Genomic DNA, 21,721 nt, shown 5'->3' with positions numbered 1-21,721 from the left:
AGGATTTGTGCTTGAAATGTTTCATTCTTTATCCAAGATTGTATAATCATTTTGTGGGAGTAAGAAGGAAAATGAATAGTAAAGATTTTCAACCTTGTGTATTTCCACATAGAGCCATGCCTAATGAAATGTCACAACCATATAATAGGAGAAGTTTCATCATGAACCATTATGCTACTCTAAATTTTAGAGATATTCCAGGTTACCCAAATCCCATACCCACAAAAATTAGGAAGTATTTGCCAATTTTCAGTGGGAAGAAATCAAAATCAGCATGTCAACATGTTAAAAGATTTTCAGATTTGATAGGAGAATTCAAAATTTGCCAAGAAGAGGTATGCATGAAATTGTTTATTCAGTCATTGAAAGAGGATGCAAGAGATTGGTTCTCTTTTTTGCCAGTGAATTCTATTACCTCATGGGAGGATTTGGTTTCAGATTTCATGGACCAATTCGATGAGAAGGTGAGTGATTCTGACTTGCTAAAAGAATTCACCTATATACAAATCAGAGAAGATGAATTGGTACCCACATTTAACATCAGATTTTCACAAGCTTTGTCCAAAATTTCTAGAAAGTATAAACTCGATGATAAAGTATGTGTGGATGTTTATATGAGTGCATTTGATGAGAAGATGGGTTTCCTATTGAGAAACAAAGAACCCAAAACCTTGTATGAAGCCTTTAACATAGCTAGGGATATGGAAAATAACTTGAAATTTGGGATAGCTAAGAGGTTTGTGTCTGCTGTGGTTTCTTGTCAAAGCACCTTCAATGGTGAAATACCATGTGAGTCTCAGCAAATCATTCCGTGTCTAGGTGCATCAAGCTCTGCAGTTCCAAATGGCTTTTATGATGCATGTGTTTCAGATTTAAATGAGAGTCAAGAACCTTTGTTGTTAATGTCGGTTGTCTCTTGCAGTAGTGATGGAATGATCAGTGGGAAGCATTGTGAAAATGTTGATACAGAGACAGATATATACAAGGGATATGTACCATTTGATTTGTATGCCGGTTATGTTGATTATGTGGCTGCTAATTACCAAGTGAATCATGCATCTCTCTAGGATAATATTGGTGAAAATAATGATGGTGATGACCATCAATCTTTACATGCTGCTGATGTATTTGATGTTGAAATACCAAATACAGAGGGATTACTAAGTGTTGTTGTTTGTGCAAGCGAAAATGTGCCATATGATGAAAATCAGAATTTTTTAGTGCAAACAATAGTTGATCCTCATTTAAACATTGATGATGTCAATTGTGTTGAGGATGAAGTAAATGTATTTTCAGATTTCGCTTCTTATAATCATGTTGATAATCTTTCTTTTTTGAAAGATATGCACAATGTTAATTCAGAAAATTGTAATGGTACACATGATTGCGATGAAGATATAGCACACATGGATGGACAAAAGTTTATGGAATGTCACATGGAACAAAAAGGTGCAATGCAAGTCCGGAATATTGCAAAACTTAAGAAATCTCTTGAGGTTCTGGACAAGAAGGTTCAGATATTGGAGAGCCTTCGAGCTGTTGATGAAGACCTTTTGAAATATAGTGAAGAGGATTCTTCGAAAAAGGACTGCGAATTGAATGTTTGTATACTTGATGAACATGCTGATCTAACAGATGCTTTTATGATAGAAAATTTTAGTGAACACGCTGAAAACTTATCTGATGAAGTAAATGGCAATGATGTTCATGTTCATTCTTTAGCTGATGACGAGTATTCAATTGGTGAAGAAGATCAGTCATGGCAAGATAAGTATGACTATCTTGATTTTCAGATCGATAGTAATAGGATGAAATCTGATGGATGTGAAACATGGAAAACTGATGATTGTTCCAGCCAAGTTTCAATTTCTTCTTTGTTCGATGAAGATGATTGTGATGATCGAATGGATGGTGTCTTTAGCAATTTTGCTAATGTTCTATTCAATGCTGATATAGATACGGACCAGCCACTTCAGTGTCATAATGTTCATAAAGGGATTGTACATTTGGTTTCTAACCCTTTGTATGAAGAGATAATTGATCAGCCAGATGTTATAGATGATGAACCAGTCCATAATACTGATGAAACTCTGAACAGCAATAGCATGGGTTGTAAAAAATTGTTTCATGATGAAAGTAAGAGGCATGGGTTATGTGATGATCATTTAAAACCACAAATGAAAGTGTTTCAGGTGGATATAAGTATGGATGAAAAAGATTCAGCTGAGGATTTGCTTCAGCCAGAGGTATGCATTCTTTTCGATGAATGGGATGTTGAGAATGCAGAGGTTTTTAGTTTGATGAGCAAGGATAGTATGAGGTGTGATCAGTGTAGTGAAGTGGCACATCTGGATGGTAATGTTCATGTTCCTTGTTTGCATCGGTTGACTAGTAATGCCTCTCATTCTATGAATTTAAATGATAACAAGGTGAGTGCTGATAGGAATTGCAATGCTGAAAATGAGTGTTTTATTTTCCAAGTTCAGCATGATGATGTCCTTGCAAATGGTAGAATTGATTGGGATAATGAGATGCATGGTATCTTGTGGGAAGGCCTCTATGGTGAATTGTCTCATATTTTTACTTGTGTTGAAGTAGTGCGTGGTTACAAAGTTCAGAATCAGACAAGAGGTAAGCACACTAGCTATTTTAGTAATGAGACAAAAGAGGTGGATTTTAAAAGCTATGCTCAGTTGTTACTGGAAGGTGCCTTGTTTGGATCATGGTATTAAGTGATGAGAATCAAATTTTTGACAGAGGTAAATACTAAAGATTGTTTCAGCAGCTTGTATTTAGTTTTAAGCATTTTTATATCTATTGTATAGTTGCTTTGCTTTAGTTGTGTGGTTTTCAATAAGGTGCCCTACTGTTTGGGTAGAATAAGGAAGCCCTGTTTTGAAAAGAGAAGGATTGAGAGAAGAGTGATCCGTTTTTGGGTGGTCTGCTTAACCAAAGATATCTGGATTCTTGTGTTGATCTCGCAATCAACCATCCCCAGTCAGAGCCACTGTTGGGACTGATTAAAATTGAGTCAAAGTTTGTAGGCCTATTTCAGATTTTTGCTTTTCATCTCTGAGCATCTTCAAATAAGTCAGTTTGAATGGCCTAGTTAGCAAGGGGGTAAAATGGAGAAAATTGATTTTCAGAGGGTAAGGCTCGGGATTCATATCCCACACCTTTCATTTGGCCTATTCAGTGATGTGCAACTTTCAGAATTCAATTTGGATAAGTTTATGAGGTACCCAGTTTGAGGGGTGAGCTGGAAGTGCATTTTAGGCACAAATGCAGATTTTATTGAGTAGCCTACTTTGAGCGATTACATCTTTTGCCCTATTGATTTTCATGAAAAATTTCAAAGTGGATTCAATTCTATGCATAAATGTGAGTGAGCTCGCAAATTTTCAAGTCTTAACGAATCCATTTGCTCAGTTTTTGAAGCCAAATCCATTTGCAGTTTCTATGTTTTGGCAAGTCCCTATTTCGACAGCTAGTCGGAGCCCTATTTCGCACAAGTGTAAAAGTTGCCTCAGGAAGTGTCATGCCATAATGTTTGTTCTGGCCTAATGTCAGTATAAATGATGAGCTACGTTTAAAATTTCAAGCCTTTATCAATCTGTTTGATCGGTTTTCAAAAGAGCTCATTTTACCATCAAATTCAGTTATCCGCACTCCAGTGTTATATCAGTTAATGTAGCCATTTTTGTGAGTGCACCATTTGCATCCTGTTTGTCTGGTGATTGAACTAAGAATTCAAAGATTTAATATGTACTTAAAGGTACCTATGTTTTAAATTTGAGGGCCTACGGAGGTCGTTTGATATTTTTGAGAAAGGCGTCATGTGTTGCCAGGACATTGACTTCATCAGGTCCGCAGTGTCGACAAAGCCAGTTGGCCGTTTTCGGAAATTAATATATCTTCGCTCGATACTCGTCTTGAGAAACCGTTTGGTAGATTTCATGCTTGCATATTGGAGTACACGCCTGTCAGATGGCAAGCTCCAGAAAGGTGTTTTGACAGGTTTGAAAATTACGTCTTCGCAATTAAATGCGAAAATTGTGGCGTAATTGCCTGAAGGTTGTAAAATGCGGATTAATGATCCGAAAATGATGCCGATCATTTCCAGAGGTATGTTTGAGGTCCGTGAAGTATTCTAGAGGTCAGTTGCATGAAATCAAAAAAAAAATTTAGTCGGACCTACTTTGGGCCCGACTTGGCTCATGCCCGCGGATTGATTTTATTGGCAACTTTGTTAAATAAAAGATTTTCAGAATATCTAAATGCGGATTTTGATTATGAGACATGTTACAAGAGTGATGATGATAAAATTCATCTCCCGTGCAGTCGCAATAAAGAGGCACATTTACTAAACCAAATTGCAAATTCGCAGTTAACAAAAGAGACCGCAGATACTCCGAGGCAAGTATGTGACAGAGTAAAGATATTATTGGGCATTGTTGCAGCAGTATCATAATAAATGGAGTATTGCAAGAGAAATGGTGATGCCTCAATAATTATGTGATAGAATCCTTCCTGGTTTATGAGTGGCTATCATCAGATTATCTTTAAATTGTAATCTTCCAAGTTAAATTCTAATATGATAGATTTTAATCTATTATATGCAAGTGGCTGTGTAAAAGGGTGTTGGTATTATCAACATCCAAGTCCTCTGTGTGGCGTGGTCTCCCATCTTCTCTTTGCTGTGCGTGGCATGGTAGAGTAATTGTAATTTCAAGTAAATGCAATATGGTATTACATGGCTATGATAGCCTCCAAACCAATGCCAAGTCCTCCTCTCTACTATGGCGTAGATCTGCTGAGAGGCATTTTTCATCTTTAATAAACTCAAATTGCAATGCCAACATCCTTCCCTAATGTGTTATGTTAAAGATGAAGGAATTCTTAATAGCAAAATGTATGCAGCAGTCAAGTTCCTCCTCACATGTGCTCAGGAAACTTCAAGCAAAAGTAATTAGAAAATGAAATTATATCCTTTTCCTTCTGTGGCAACGTTGAAGTCTTGAGGAAATGCAAACACAACAACTTCAGAGAATGCACATTGGCAGGCATAAAGCTCTGCGTGGTGGGTGAGTTGCAGTATATGAAACTTGGTAGGTATTAAAACCCAAGCAAAACCCAGTGAAAACCCTCCACAGAGCATGTTTGGAAAATGGGGCAATTAAAATTTCAAAAAAATGCAATTTACAGGTGTAAGATTAAGCTCTATGCTCAGTCAAAATCCTCTTTGGCCAGCCATGAAAAGTAAAAAGGCACCAAAGAAATTTCAAGCCAATAAAGTTAGCAGATGTAAAGCTAACATTCCACATTTTTTGCCAGCAACTCCTCCCTGTTATTGCGTGGTTTTCTTTGTGTGGAAATGGAGGAGTTTGGGAGGCATTAAAGTTTAATCAAATTTCACCAGCAGGTATATTGCTTAATACCACAACCTTGGTGTTTTCCCTTTGCGTGGTTGTAGCATTGAAACCCCCAAGCAAAAATCGCCATTAAAACTCAAGAAAAAGCTTCAAAATGCACAGTCCCAGGCATAAGTACAATATCCCACATTGGCTGGGGAATGGAAAATTTTAATGTTTAAAAGCAAAGCTCCATGCATGTATAATGTCTAAGCCATAAAGGCTTTTCACGGATGGTGCCTATGGGCACCCAAGATGGCCCCACGCATGAGCATGCTTCTCGAGGCGATAGAGGAGATGACTGAGTGATGACCAGGTGGACCCCACATAGGCATGCTTCTCGAGGTAGATAGACAAAATTTTGCAGAGGAAGGCCGGGTTAACGAGTGAGAAAGTTCACGAGAGATCAATGGCTCGCGCTATTTCGCGAAAGGAAGATGCACGCGAGTTACACCCCACAAAGTTGTGAAAGCCAGGTGACGGGTATAGTCAAATGTCCAGCAAGCGGGTCCTGGTGAGGTGGCAATAACGTGGCACACAGTTGGCGCACAGGTGGCAGTCTAGTGGTGATGATGTGGCACTGAGGTGGTATACACGTGGCAGCCAAGTGACGAATGAGCAAGCGAACATGTGGCAGTGATGAGGTGTCATCCTAGGTGGTGTCCGGTCAACCCCATCGACCAATCAGAGGCCACCACGTGGCAAAGTGTCAGAGCACATCAGGGGCAAAAAATTAAAATTAAAATTGTTTATTATATAGTTTAAACTATATTAATAAATGAAAAATTTAAATGATGGTGCACATTGGGGAATTAATTCGCCCAGTACTCGATTTTTGGCCAAGGTATAAAGTGTTATATATTTTCGGATAGCCCTCGGAATGAGGAATCTGATTATGGAGTTAATTTTGACAAATGTGGGATATTTTGGAAGCAATATCCATGGGAACAAAATTTAGTTAGAGGGGAGACACTTGGCAATTTTCAGTTGTAGATTTGATTCTCTTCCCTCTCCTTCTTATTCCGAATTCTTCTCAGTTGTAGGGGTTCCAGTTTTTGAGAGATTTGCTCCAAGGGAGAAATCCAAAATTGTAGGTTCCAGTGATGACATCCTTTTATCAATGCAAATGACAGTGTGTTTGTCTATGTTTTCAGTGTTGTCTTTACTGTAGGTTTAGTTTCAGTTTGCAAGTTCACACATATGCAAGGCATGTGTGAGTTTCCATGAAATTGTCTCCAAAATGTACTCAGATTCATATAATTTCATATTATCAAGGATAATTTGAGTTGTCTCTTTTAGATTCCTCTAAGAGTGTAATGTTGTCTTTTGGGTATTCTTCAAGGAAGGATTTAAATCCTAAAACCCAACATTAATGATTTTGAATGCATATTGGATATCTACATATAAGTATGGTTTTGTGACAGAGCAGATGATTGTATTAATGTAAGGCATTGATACATGAAAATTTAATGTTGAAAAGAACTTGCATCTAAGATTTCTCTTCTAGTTTTATGCATGACTCTGTGGCCTGGATAAGGCACTGGTCTCTTGTAATATTTAAAGGTTGTCAAAACACCATTTAAAAATAAAAAATTAGAATATCTTTTTATATTTTATGTAATGTGGAAGTGTCCCTCCATCTCATGATTCAAAAATGTTGAGTTGCAAGTGTGGATCTAGCCCATGTACAGTTACCTCTTAGTTTTTGAACCTTTTGAGATCCATTTGCTTTTGATTGATGCAGTCTTGTGTGTAATAGGTCTGATTAAATGCATCAAAGGTATACCCACCTAGGTTTTGCAGAGCCTGAAGAGTAGAAGGATTCATATCCTTGTCATGTTGTCCAAGCCCTGAGGTGTTTTGTAGACTGAAATTGGCCATTTCATAAAAAGATTTGCAGGTGTTCTTGGGTTATCACTTTTGGTGAACAACAAATCCAATGGTCATACTTGAACCGATTTGTTTGTAATATCTAAGAGAGTTAGGTTTTTGTTGTGTTACCAACCTAATTGATTTGTATTTAAGGTTGATGAAGTTGTTTAATTTTATAGAGTTGACAAAAGAGATAGACACAGTTCAGTTGAGTCTGTGGTTTCTGAACCGGATGATGTATCTGCAGTTTGAGTAAAGGCAAATAGGAGCATGAAATGGATCTTATCAAGAAAGTGTAGTGCTATTCAGATAGATCAGCAAACTCCTGTTGTTTTCCAACAATTACAGTAGAATTGATATCCCCTAATTAGGTAATCTTTAACAAGCTTGGTGCTATTCAAATCCTCTAACAAGGTGGTACATTAGATTGGATTTTCAAATCCTCTACCGAGGTTACTCCTTATAGGGTATTTCTTCTAACAAGGCATTTGTAGTCAATCCCTTAACTGGGTGATTCATAACAGGATCAATTCTTAACATGACTCTTTGTAAATCTTTAACAGGCTAGGCTCCTAATAGGGCGAACTTAAGAAGAGTTCAGATAGTTATCTTGTGGGACTCATCTGACCATGGTTTTTACCTATTTTTGTTTCCATGTCAAAAAGATTTGTGTCAAGTGGTGAATGTTTTTGTCGTTATGTTTTCATGGTTGATTTACTTAACTACTTAACTATTTTTGATAAGTCATGATAACCAGAAGCATTGAGATATGAAGAAGTTGTTTACTGTTAATTTGTTGTAACAGTCAATCGGTTTATCTTATGAGTTTTTATCTTGAGAGAGTTATTATTCTAAGTTTACTTTGAGAGACTGATTTTTGAGATTGGTGAAGTTTATTATCAATTTTTCTATCTACTGATTCACCCCCCCTCTCAGTAGTTGACCAGATGCTTATTCTTTCATCATACCATCAATTGGTATCAGAGCATATCAAGTCCTCTAAGGTCTAAGCCTAACAACTTGAGGTAAAGATCTGTTGATCATGATGAAGAAGGAAGATCCAAATTTTAATAAAGAGAACTACATGATATGGAGTGACAAAATGAAAATTTATATCAAGAGTCTGGGTAGTCACTATTGGAAACATGTTGATACTAAGTATGTTGCACCTACTGGGATGTTGACTGATGATCAGAAGAAAGAGAAACAAGAAAATCATCAAGCATTGGAGGCTATTATCAGTTCTTTGTCTGATGCAGAGTATGCAGATGTTCATGGTTTTGAAACTGCATATGAGGTATGGAAAAAACTTGAAGAGATTTATAGCGGTGATGAACATGTTAAGATTGCTAAAGAAGAGAGTCTAAGAGGAAAATTTGATGACATGCGGATGGTTGAAGGTGACAATATCCAGCAGTATGGTCAAAGGATAAAAGATATAGTAGGTGAAATTAAAAGTGTAGGAGGTAAAGCGGAAGATTTCACAGTGATCAATAAGGTACTGAGAACCCTACTACTAGTCTACGCTATCCAAGTTGCAGCTATTTAGGAGCCGGAGTCCATTAAAAAAACTAAGGCAACTCTTGACTCCATCATTGGAAAGTTTACTGCTTTTGAATTAAATTGTTATGATGGTAGTGTACAGAAATCTAAGTCTAAATTTAGAGCTTCTGTTTCCAACCCATCTATGAGGAAAAGTAGAGATGCCCGACATAGTTATGAATCCAGACCTAGTAGAGAAGCTGATGATGAAGACAATTTAGTTGAGCTTGAAGCATTGTTATCCAAGCAGTTGCCTAGAGGTATAGGTAAGTATAGAGGTAAATTACCTTTGAAATATTTTGCATGCAACAAGATTGGATACATTGCTGCTAATTGTCCTAATGGTGATAATGAGCACAAACGAGACAAATTCAAGAAGTACAAGGGTAAAGGCAAAAGAGATTGTCTTATTGATGTTGATGGTGGTATCACTGATGAGGAATCTAATGGTGATGCTAATGAAGAATTGTGTTTGTAGCCATTCAAGAAGAGATGTCAGACCAGAAGGAATTAGTATCTAGGATGGATAACTCTAATGATTGGATCATTGATAGTGGTTTTTCACATCACATGACCGGTGATCAGAGCAAATTTCTTTTTCTGAAGGAATTTGATGGCAGGGTTGTAATATTTGGCAATGACTCTCCCCGCATGGTTAAAGGTAAGGGAACTATTTCTCTTAATGGAAAGAGTAGTGCAGATGATGTCTACTGGGTTGAAGGTTTAAAGCACAATCTTTTGAGTGTGGCACAACTCAATGACAGAGGATACCCATTGGAGTTTAAAAATGGTATGTGAAAAATCTATGACAATAAAGGTGAACTAATTGCAACTGAGAAGAAAACTAAAGGTAACTTGTTTCACCTTAATCTTAAAGTCAGCACCTTTTTAATTGCAAAGATAGATGATAGTTGCCTTTGGCAGAGGAGATTTTGTCATATAAACTTTGATAACATTGTTAAAGTGAGTAAGTCCTAGACAGTGAGAGGTTTGCCTCAGTTAGACAAACTGGTTAATGCTCTATGCAAAGAATGTCAGTTGGGAAAGATGACATCCTCAAATTTCAAGAGAAAATATTTTTTAGTGGAACATTTGTTAGAATTGGTTCATACAAATCATTATGGACCAATAAGAACAAAAAGTATTCAAGGTGACAAATATTTTATGATCTTCACTAATGATTTCTCAAGGATGATGTGCATCACATTCTTGAAGGATAAGACTAAAGCTTTTGGTGAGTTCAAGGCATTCAAGGCCTTAGCTGAGAAAGAAAGTGGTAAGAAGATAAAGTGTCTAAGGAAAGATCAGGGCAGTGAATTTACTTCTGAGGAATTCACTAGGTATTGTGAAGAAAATGGTATCAAATGGAATCTTTCTGCACCAAGGACACCACAACAGCATGGTATCATAGAGAGAAACAACCGGTTAGTTGTTGAAGCTGCTAGGATGATGTTGATACAAGGAGGTATAGTCAAAACATTCTGGAGAGAAGCTGTTAGCACAACTATCTATACTATGAACTAGATTCTAGTAAAGAGAGGTAAGGACAAGACTCCTTATGAATATTGGTATGTTAGATCACCTGATGTTAGTTATTTCAAACTATTTGGAAGCAGATGTTTTATTAAGAGAGGTGACTATATTAGCAAATTTGAGGCTAAACAAATTTGAGGCTAAAAGTGATGAAGGTATATTTCTTGGCAATTCCACCAAGAGTAAGGCCTACAAGTGTTTTAACAACCAGAGATAGAGAATTATTGAGAGTGTTGATGTTCAAGTGGATGAAAATCCTAAAGTCTCAGAGGAAACCAGTTCGGAGAAAAAAAAAGAAGATCCTTGCATTTTGTTTTTGGAACCAGAAACTATGAAATATGAATCGGCAAAACAAATATTGATGTACCAGTTCAACTGGAACAAATAAATTCAGAAGAAGATGATGATAATGAAGAAGCTGAACTTGAAGATAATAATCATGTTATTCCAAGATATGTGAGACTGAATCACAATCCTAAATAGATTATTGGGGATTAGGATGTTGGAGTACTAACTAGAAGAAGAATCAGAGAGAATACTTGCATGATCTCCACTATTGAACCAATAACTGCTAAGGAAGCATTTGGTGATGATCATTAGGTTAAATCTATTGAGGAATTAGATCAAACTGAGAAGAACAACACATGGACTCTAGTACACCAACCGGTAAATAAAAATGTGATAGGTACTAAGTGGGTTTTCAGGAACAAGTTAAATGAAGATGGTGTTGTAGTTCACAAAAAAGCTAGGTTGGTATGTAAAGGTTATTCACAATATGAAGGAGAAGACTATGGTGAAAATTTTGCACTAGTGGCAAGACTGGAAGGTGTCTTAACTTTAGTTGCATTTGCAGCACACAAAAAATTCAAGGTATACCAGATGGATGTTAAGTCTGCATTTTTGAATGGGATACTAGAAGAAGTATACATTGAGCAACCAGATGGTTATGCGTTGACTGATAAGAAAGACATGGTATGCAAATTGCATAAAGCTTTATATGGATTAAAGAAGCCACCGAGAGAATGGTATAAAAGGCTTCATACACATCTGATGAAGATAGGATTTCTAAGAACCAATGATTATACTAACATATATCTCAAATCTGAAGGAGATAAAATGCTAGTCAGCGAAGTATTTGTTGATGATATCATATTTGGAGGTAATGATGACATGAGCAAAAATTTTGCAGATGAAATGAAATATGAGTTTGAAATCTTTAGCGGGAGAAATAATTTTTTTCATAGGCTTGCAAATACAGCAAATGAAGAATGGTATTTTTGTCACATAATCTAAATATGTGAAAGAGCTCTTGAAGACATTTGGCATGAGTGACTATAAACTAGTTGGGATGCCTATGGTTATAGGTTGTAAGTTGTTTAAGGAAGATGAGTCCAAATCTATTGATGAGAAGGAATGCAGGTCAATGATTGGAAAATTCCACTATGTTCTTCATAGCAGATCGGACATAGCTCATGCAGTTAGCATATTGCTAGATTCCAGAAGAATCCTAAGGAAACATATCTGATAGAAACCAAAAGAATTTTTAGATATGTGAAAGGTACTATTGATTATGAGTTATGGTATCCATATAGAGGAAATTTTGGCTTGAATGTGTACACAGATGCATATTGGGCAGGAAATATTGATTGTTGGCATTTGCATGAAGATTGCATTAATGATATGTTATGTTGTCATTGATGTCAATTAAACTAGTAATGATATTGTTGAAATTGTTATAATATTGTTACTGTAACCAGTAGGAATAATTTATGGAGTGAACCAGTAACTAGTGTAAACCTTATCTATTGATGTAACCAGTAAACCCTACCTATTGTTTTTGAAAAATCCTAACTGATTAAGTTTGGTGAATTGGTTATATTAATTTATGATTTGATCTTGAGCGGTAATGATTATGACATGAATGATTATTGCATGAAGACAATTCCAAGATATTTTTGTGAGTTGTTGTAATGGTTTTTGTCTAGGAAATGAGCAAATGTATTACATCTAATGCAAAGTGTGTGATGAGTTACCAAGTCCGATGAAGTGGTGATCAAGGAGTGATCAAGGTCTTATTGATTGATGTGCAAAGATTGCTATGTAATCCAATGATCATACTTGAATCAATTTGTTTGTAGTCTCTAGGAGAGTCAGGTTTTTGTTGTGTTACTGACCTAATTTATTTGTATTTAAGATTGATTAAGTTGTTTAGTGTTGAAGAGTTGGCAAAAGAGATAGACATAGTTCAGTTGAGTGTGTAGTTACAAAACTAGATGATGTATTTGCAGTTTGAGTAAAGGCAGATAGAAGCATGAAATGAATTTGATCAAGGAAATGTAGTGCTATTCAGACAGACTAGCAAACTCCTATTGTTTTTTAACAATTACAATAGAATTGAAATCCCCTAACTGGGTAAGCTCTAACAAGCTTTGTGCTATTCAAATCCTCTAACAAGGTGGTACATGTTAGGACTCGGAGGCAACTGAGAGGGTGGGGGTGAATCAGTTGTCTATTTATTTCAACCCAAATATAACTTAATCAAACTTGATACATAATAGTGGTAAACCAAACTTAATGTCGGTTAATAGATTAACAGTTAATATCAATATCGGTGAAACTTAATGCATGAAATGTTGGCATTGCACACTCCAATGAGAATTGTAAATTATTGAAGGTATTTTCATTGATGGCAAACTTGAAATCCTATGGCACCGGCAAAAACTGGCACCGACAGACTCTACACCAACAGATAGTTCACCGGCAGCGACAAAGATGATTACCGACACCCCAGCCGACACGATTTTGATTATTGTATTTTGTATTTAATTGTGATATCTTTTTGTAAGCCGACAAGGTGTATTGTAATAAGACTCATATAAGTATGAGATTTTGTAGATCATTTTAGATGTGGACATGGGAAGATTATTGCAAAACTAATGTACAAATATTAAGGCAGATTTTGTTCAAGGGTTTATGGTTATTGTATGAGCTTAAAATGGTACTGAACTTGGCATAGAAGATACTGAACTGAAGTAGTACAACATATTGGATTTGCATAATCCATTTTTGTAAGTCAGTGAGACTTTCTTTTGTAATTGAGCAGTGAGCTCTAGGCAGTTGGCCTTCCTACATGTGTAGGCTCCACTATTGTAAGTAATATCCATTCATTGACCAGTGAGTGAATATTGTGGGTCACAAATCCTACCGAGGTTTTTCCCACACCAGGTTTCCTCACAAAAAATCTTGTGTTATGGTGTGCTTTCTATGTTGTGTTTATTGTTCATATTTACTACATTAATTCTTGTTTATCAGTACACTATTTTGGAATGCAATTTATTTAATAAGGTCAAAAAATTTGTTAACCGGTTAGATACTGATTCACCCACCCCCCCTTCTTAGTATCTTTGGGAATCCTAACAATTGGTATCAGACCTTGGTCCTCTATTTTCAAAATCCTAACAACTTGAGGAAGATTCTAACACTGGTACAGATGGAGAGTTTGAGAAAGCAATTGGAAACAACTCTTTCAGATTATGATGCAAAAAAATTGAACAATATCAAACTTGAAAATGATCTAAAGACTGCACATGAATTCATTCAAGGACTTCAAGAGAATCTCACTATTGCTAGAAACAAAAGAAGAGAACTTATTGAGAAGATACAAAATGATGATGATGAAAAGGAAACTCTTAATGATCTTGTAAGCAAGATGAAGCAAGAAAACATGACCTTGAGGAATGAGATGCAAGATATGACTACGCGATTTTGCAAAGACATTGAAGATAGAAAGAAGAATAAAGATGACCTAAATAGAAGACTCAATGATGATAGAATTGAAAATATAAGACTTAGTCATGAAAATGATATGTTGAAGACAGATCTGATCCACTTGGAACATGATAAAACTGAACTCATGAGATAGAAGGATTTCTTGGAAAATGAGTTGGCTACTGCAAATCAACATAAAGAGAAATTCAAGAAAAGTTCAAAAGAACTTGATGATATGCTGAAAAATTAGAAACCTAATGGAGACACTAATGGACTTGAATTTGAAGTTGGTGAAAGCTCTGGTACTACAAACAATCATGATCACAGTAAACTGGTAAGACAACCTAATGCATACAAATTTAATGGGAAATGCTTTAACTGTAACAAGTATGATCATAGAGCAAATCAGTACAGATCTAGAAACTATTAGAACACTAATGCACCCACCCATCAATGTTCAAAATGCATCACCTCACCAGTACAATTCAAAGAACAGAGTCAGTATTGAAGGACAGTGACAGGTTCACTAAGAGCCTAAATTTTGTATTAGCAGACATTTTTCAGATTGTAACCAACCTGTTACAAGGTTCTAGCTGATAACTACAATCAATTGACATTTTGACAACCTTTTTCATTGATATCAAAGGGGGAGTAGTAGAGAAGAGAAAAATCCAATGACTTAGAGATCATCTGCTCAGGGGGAGCACACAGTTTTGGTAGGATTTTTGGACTTCAATTTTTGGATACAATTTTGAATTTTTCTCATGGGTGTTGCCATCAATGCCAAAGGGGGAGATTGTTGGCATTGCACACTCCAATGAGAATTATAGATGATTGAAGGTATTGTCATTGATGGCAACCTTGCAATCCTATGACACTAGTAGGCATCGGCATTGACAGACTGTACACCAACAGATAGTTCACCGACAACGACAAAGATGATTACTGGCACCCCAGCCGACAGGATTTTGATTATTGTATTTTATATTTGATTGTAATATCTTTTTGTAAGATGACAAGGCGTATTGTAATAAGACTCATATAAATATGACATCTTGTAGATCATTTCAAATGCAGACATGGGAAGATTATTGTAGAAGTAATGTGCGAATATTAAGGCAGATTTTGTTCAAGGGTTTATGGTTATTGTATGAGCTTAAATCAGTATTGAACCTAGCATAACAGATGCTGAACTAAAGCAGTACAACATTTTGGATTTTCATAATCCATTTTTGTAAGTCAGTGAGATTTCCTTTTGTAATTGAGTAGTGAGCTCTAGGCAGTTGGCCTTCCTGCATGTGTAGGCTCCACTACTGTAAGTAATATCCATTCATTGGCCAGTGAGTGAATATTGTGGGTCAAAAATCCCACCGAGTTTTTTCCCTCACTGGGTTTCCTCACCAAAAATATTGTGTTATGGTGTGCTTTCTATGTTGTGTTTATTGTTCATATTTACTGCATTAATTCTTGTTTACCGGTACACTATTTTGGAATGCAATTTATTTAATAAGGTTAGAAAATCTATTAACCTGTTAGATACTGATTCACCCCCCCCCCCCACTCCTCAGTATCTTTGGGAATCCTAACATGAAACAAAAAGAGAAACAACATCCACAACACATGACACAAAGATTTGTACGTGGAAACCTCGCAAGGGGAAAAACCACGATGGGAAACCTTACCCACAATCAGATGATACTATTGCAGATAGTATGTGTATACAAATGGGCTCTGTACATGCAGAAAGGCCAACTATCTAGAGCTCATTTCTCAATCACAAGATAGGAGTCACACTGACTAAAATTAGATGATTAAATCCATTGATAATGTGCTGCTTAAAGTAGCATCTCCAATGTTGGATTCAGTACCGGTTAAGCTCTGAATATCTTCTTCTCTATGGTCTACTCATATGATCTTCAATATTCGCACATACCATGTTACAATATCATAACCTTACATACCATCGTCCTTTCATCTCACAATTGAAATCTTACATATATACCAAAACCTAAGACCAAATGTGTAGGTCAACTAATTAAGAATATTACAATAAAATCATTTACAAGTAAGTCAAGATGCGATGCATCATGTTGGCTCAACAATAATACCAATTGATTAAATAATCTCCATAATGTGTCATGTAGATCTGGAATAGATAACGCATGTCGGTCCATAACTTAGACCAATTTGTCGGTAAAAGAAAATATGTCAACCCGACGAGACCAATAACCAAATCACCACAACCAAGTGTCCAAACCATGTCTTTGACATAACCAAGTGTTCTCCAGATGATAACAAGTCATCCTCAGTGCCGATGAACAATATAACCTACTGGTGAACCAAATACCGATGACTGTGCATAAGTCACTGAACTTGCTGGTGAACATAACGAAAGATCTCCAGAAGGATAAGTGTTGATAAATGTTGACATCAATGAAAAAACTAATGTAACATATCCATAATACCAACAATCTCCCCCTTTGGAATTGATGGCAACACAAGATGGAAAAACCATCTAAGTGCCAAAGCAGAAATGCCAAAAACCAAAAACCAACAATCTCCCGAATAGATCAATACCAGAAATCAAAATACAAATGCAGAGAGTAAAAAAACTCTCCCCCAATGAATAATCTCTCCCCAAAGGATAATGTTTTTCCATAGATATCTACCAGATACAACCAATTACAAATACCAACTGTTATAACCAACTACTCCAACTACTCCCCCTGAGAAGTAGCTCTCCTCCATCAAAGCCAAAAAAAGGTTTCTCTGTAAATTCTGTCGGTTTGATGCTAAGCATCAACTATCTAAGTCTCTACTGGTGAGGGTATAACCCCAAGCTGCTCTCTAAGTTATTCAAAAGTTTCCTTAGGCAAAGGCTTAGTAAAGATATCTACAATCTACTCTTTAGTATTCACATAAACCAATCTCACCTCTTTTGCTTCAACATTCTCTTTCAGAAAATTGTATTTGATAGAAACATGTTTAGTTTTAGAGTGAAATACCGGATTCTTAGATATATCAATTGCTGTTGAATTATCTCACTAGATTATTATAGGTTTTTTGCATTTTACCTTTATATCCTTCAATATTTGCTTAATCCATAATACCTGAGTACAATTAGTTGTTGTTGCAACATATTCTAATTCTGCTATTGATAATGATGTACAACTCTGTTTCTTTCTCAACCATGAAATCAGTCTTCTACCAAGAAAGAATGCCCCACTGGTGGTGCTCTTTCTATCATCTACATCTCCTTCCCAATTAGCATTGGTGTGTGCACATAAATCAAAATTTTCATCTTTAGGATACCATAGACCAAGATTTGTTGTTCCTTGTAAATACTGGAAAATCCTTTTCACTACTGATTCATGATTTTCTCTAGGATTACTCTAAAATATTGAAACAATACACATCACATTCATTATAAAAGGTCTTGTTTGTGCAAAATACAATAAACCTCCAATAATATATTTGTATCTTGTCAGATTAATAGGAGCTGGATCATCCTTCAATGATAGTTTAAAAGTTATAGTCATAGGAGTACTTACCGGTTTAGAGTTTTCCATACCAAATTTCTTCAGTAGTTCCTTCAAGTACTTTGATTGACATATGAATATACCTTTATCAGTCTATGAAATTTGCAATCCTAATTTTTTTTTTTATCTCCCCAATCATAGACATTTCAAATTGTTCCTGCATCTTATTAGAAAAGTCTTTACACAATCCATCTTCTCCTCCAAAAATGATGTCATCAACAAAAACTTCAATAACCAAGATGTCTTCATTAGTCACTTTGAAATATAAGTTGTTGTCAGCATTACCTTTAGTGTAACCAAGCTTCAAAATATATTTGTCCAATCTAGCATACCAAGCTCTAGGAGCTTGCTTCAATCCATATAAAGATTTCCTTAATCTGCAAACCATATCTTTATCATTTGTCAATGAAAATCCATCAGGTTGTTCAATATAAACTTCCTCTTCAAGATCACCATTTAGAAATGCACATTTAATATCCATTTGATATACTTTATAGTTCTTGTGTGCTATAAATGCAAGAAATAATCTGACTGCCTCAATTCTAGCTACTAGTGCAAAGGTTTCATTGTAGTCAATTCCCTCTTTTTGTGAATATCCTTTGCACACTATTATTTCTTTGTTTCTAATTACCTTACCATCTTCATTAAGTTTATTTTTGAATACCCATTTAGTTCCAATTAAATTTTTGTTTTTAGGTCGGGGAACCAATGTCCATGTATTGTTATTTTCAATTTGTTCCAATTCATCTTCCATAGCTTTAATCCAATGTTTATCTTCACATGCCTCAATAACAGATGTTGGTTCAATTTGAGAAATTAAACATACTTCTTCATTTGCCAATCTTCCTCTTGTCATATCTCCTTGATACTTATTCCCAATTATATGACTTTCAGAGTGATTCAGTGTTACATACCTGGGTGTGTTCACTTGATGTTGTTCTTCAGTCACTATGGAATTCTCAGATGATGCCAATGTGACTGGATCAATATTCTTTACCGGTGCACTTTGTATAGGTTCATTTGTGATTATCTCAACTACTGGTTCAGAATCCATAGACCTTGAATTTCTTCTAAAGTGTTCATCTATTTTCACATTTGCACTCTCAATGATTTTCTACAATCTTTTATTAAAACATCTATATGCTTTGGTCTTAGATGAATAACCAACAAAAATTTCTTCATCACTTCTAGGATCAAATTTACCAATATACTCATCTCTCTTAATGTAACATTTGCTTCCCAATATTTTGAAGTACTTAAAAGTAGGAATATTACCAAACCATAAGTCATAGGGTGTCTTACCGGTTTCACCTTTGATGTGAACTCTATTGAAAGTGTAAACCACTGTATTCACTACTTCTCTCCAATACACATGAGGTAGATTTTCTTATGATATCATGCTTCTAGCTACATCTAGAATAGTTCTATTCTTCCTTTCCACAACTCCATTTTGCCTAGGTGTCTGGGGTGTTGACAGTTGTCTTCTAATTCCATTCACTTCACAAAATGTATTGAACTCTTTAGATGTAAATTCACCTCCTTGATCTGATCATAAACATTTGATTTTCTTACCAAATTCATTCTCTACAAGTGCCTTGAATAATTTGAATTTCCCAAAAGCTTCTGATTTTTCCCTGAGAAAAGTAACCCAACACATTCTAGAATAATCATCAATAATTAGCATAAAGTATCTATCCCCCTGTAGACTTCTTGTTCTTGTCGGACCACATAAGTCAGTATGAATTAAATCAAGAACATCATTTGTTTTCTCAGAAATACTCTTAAAAGTTGTTCTAATTTGCTTTCCCATTTGACATTCCTTACATACCGAATTATGAGGTTTTACAATCTTAGGTAAATCCCTTACTACCTTAGATGAACTAATCTTTACAATGCAATCAAAATTTACATGACAGATTCTTTTATGCCATAACCAACTTTCATCAATATGTGCAATCAAGCATGTCTTTTTCATTGTTATTCAAGTGAAAGATATTACCTCTAGTCTGATTACCAGTTGCAATTTCCAAACCAGTTTTGTTCATGATTTTGGATTTATCATTCTTGAATTGTAACTGAAATACCTTTTCAACTAATTTAACAACACTCAAAAGATTATGCTTAAAACCTTCAACATAATAAACATTGTCAGTATTGTGCATACTATCAAAAGATATAGTGCCTTTTCCTTTGATCAAACAAGCTTTGTCATCTTCAAATATTACTAGACCTGCATTCTATTCCTGAAAAAGCTAAGAATTTACTTTTATCACTAGTCATATGATGTGAACATCCTGAATCTATAATCCATTAATCCTTTTCTTCAATTTTAGCTGCCAAGGCCTGGTCTACCGGTGGAACAATAGGTGTTGGTTGATCTTCCGTTATTGCAACAAAAGCCCATCCATTGTCTATTGGTTCTTCACCATAATCATCACTAACTCCTTCATTAGCATAATAACATGATTTGTCTCTATTCTTCTTAAATTTGTATCTCTAATATTCAGGGTTAGGCTTATATGTTCTTTTAGCTTCTTCTCTCAATCTTGCATGTCTGTCAGGACATCTAGATGCCATATGACCAATTTTATTGCAGTTAAAACATTTAAAGGGTGTTTTACCTTCATACTTACTTCCAATAGGACCTTTAGACATTTCCCTTGTAAATAGTGCTTCAAGTTCTTCATTTTCCCTCCTGATATCTCCAAGTTCTCTTGTATAAAGTGATTTCCAATCAGATTTATCGGATGATGATGATGATTTAGATGATGATTCTTTGAAGGCTAAATATGTCTTAATTGTTGCAATAGGACAAAATTCCTCAAGCTCAAATGCTGAAAGTTTTCCAACCAAGCTATCTCTAGATATTGATGTATTAGGCATAGTTATCAACTCATTAATAGTAGTTACTTTCATTTTGTATACTAGTGGAAATGCTCTCAAAAATTTAGAAACAATTTCATCTTCACTTAAGGAACCTCCATAGCATTTTATTCCTAAAACAATTTCATTAACCCTTTTCCATAAAAGCAAAAATTCTTTCATCTTCTTCCATTTTTTAGATTTTTATACTTGACCCGGAAGCATTCCAGTTTTGCAATTTTGATTGTGGTATCTCCTTCATTCAATGTTTCCAATTTATGCCAAATAGCTTTAGCAGTAGATTAGTATGATAATCCCATGATTTTCTGATCTGACAAGGTGCTCTAAAGTGCTTCTCTTAGTTTGCAATCATTCTCTTGATCCTTACTCAATGTAGGTGGATTAGGTTGACCTAGTGTAGAACCAACATAGCCATTTTGTGTAACATTCCATATGTCTTTTCCAATGCAATTCAAATGTGTCTCCATTCTGATCTTCCATATACCATAGTTAGTTACATCAAGTTTCAGACTATCCTTCCTAAAAAAGTTTCTTGCCATAGAATCTCCTTAGGTTATTAAACTTCTACAAAAAGAGGACTTGGCTCTGATACCAATTGTTAGGACCTAGAGGCAACTGAGAGGGGAGGGTGAATCAATTGTCTATTTATTTCAACCCAAATATAACTTAATCAAAGTTGATACATAATACTGGTAAACCAAACTTAATGTCGGTTAACAGATTAACAGTTAATATCAATACCGGTGAAACTTAATGCATGAAACAGAAAGAGAAACAACATCCACAACACATGACACAAATATTTGTACGTGGAAACCCTGCAAGGGGAAAAACCATGATGGGAAACCTTACCCACAATCAGATGATACTACTATAGATAGTATGTGTAAACAAATGGGGTCTGCACATGTAAAAAGGCTAGCTGCCTAGAGCTCACTGCTCAATCACAAGATAGGAGTCACACTGACTACAATTGGATGATTAAATCCAATGATAATGTACTACTCAAAGTAGCATCTCCAATGCTAGATTCAGTACCAGTTAAGCTCTGATTATCTCCTTCTCTATGGTCTTCTCATATGATCTTCAATATTCGCACATACCATGTTACAATACCATAACCTTACATACCATCTTCCTTTCATCTCACAATTGAGATCTTACACATATACC

Source organism: Cryptomeria japonica, chromosome 5, assembly GCF_030272615.1.
Source record: "Cryptomeria japonica chromosome 5, Sugi_1.0, whole genome shotgun sequence".
NCBI classification, from domain to species: Eukaryota; Viridiplantae; Streptophyta; class Pinopsida; order Cupressales; family Cupressaceae; genus Cryptomeria; species Cryptomeria japonica.
Note: the sequence above shows the minus strand (reverse complement) of the source record.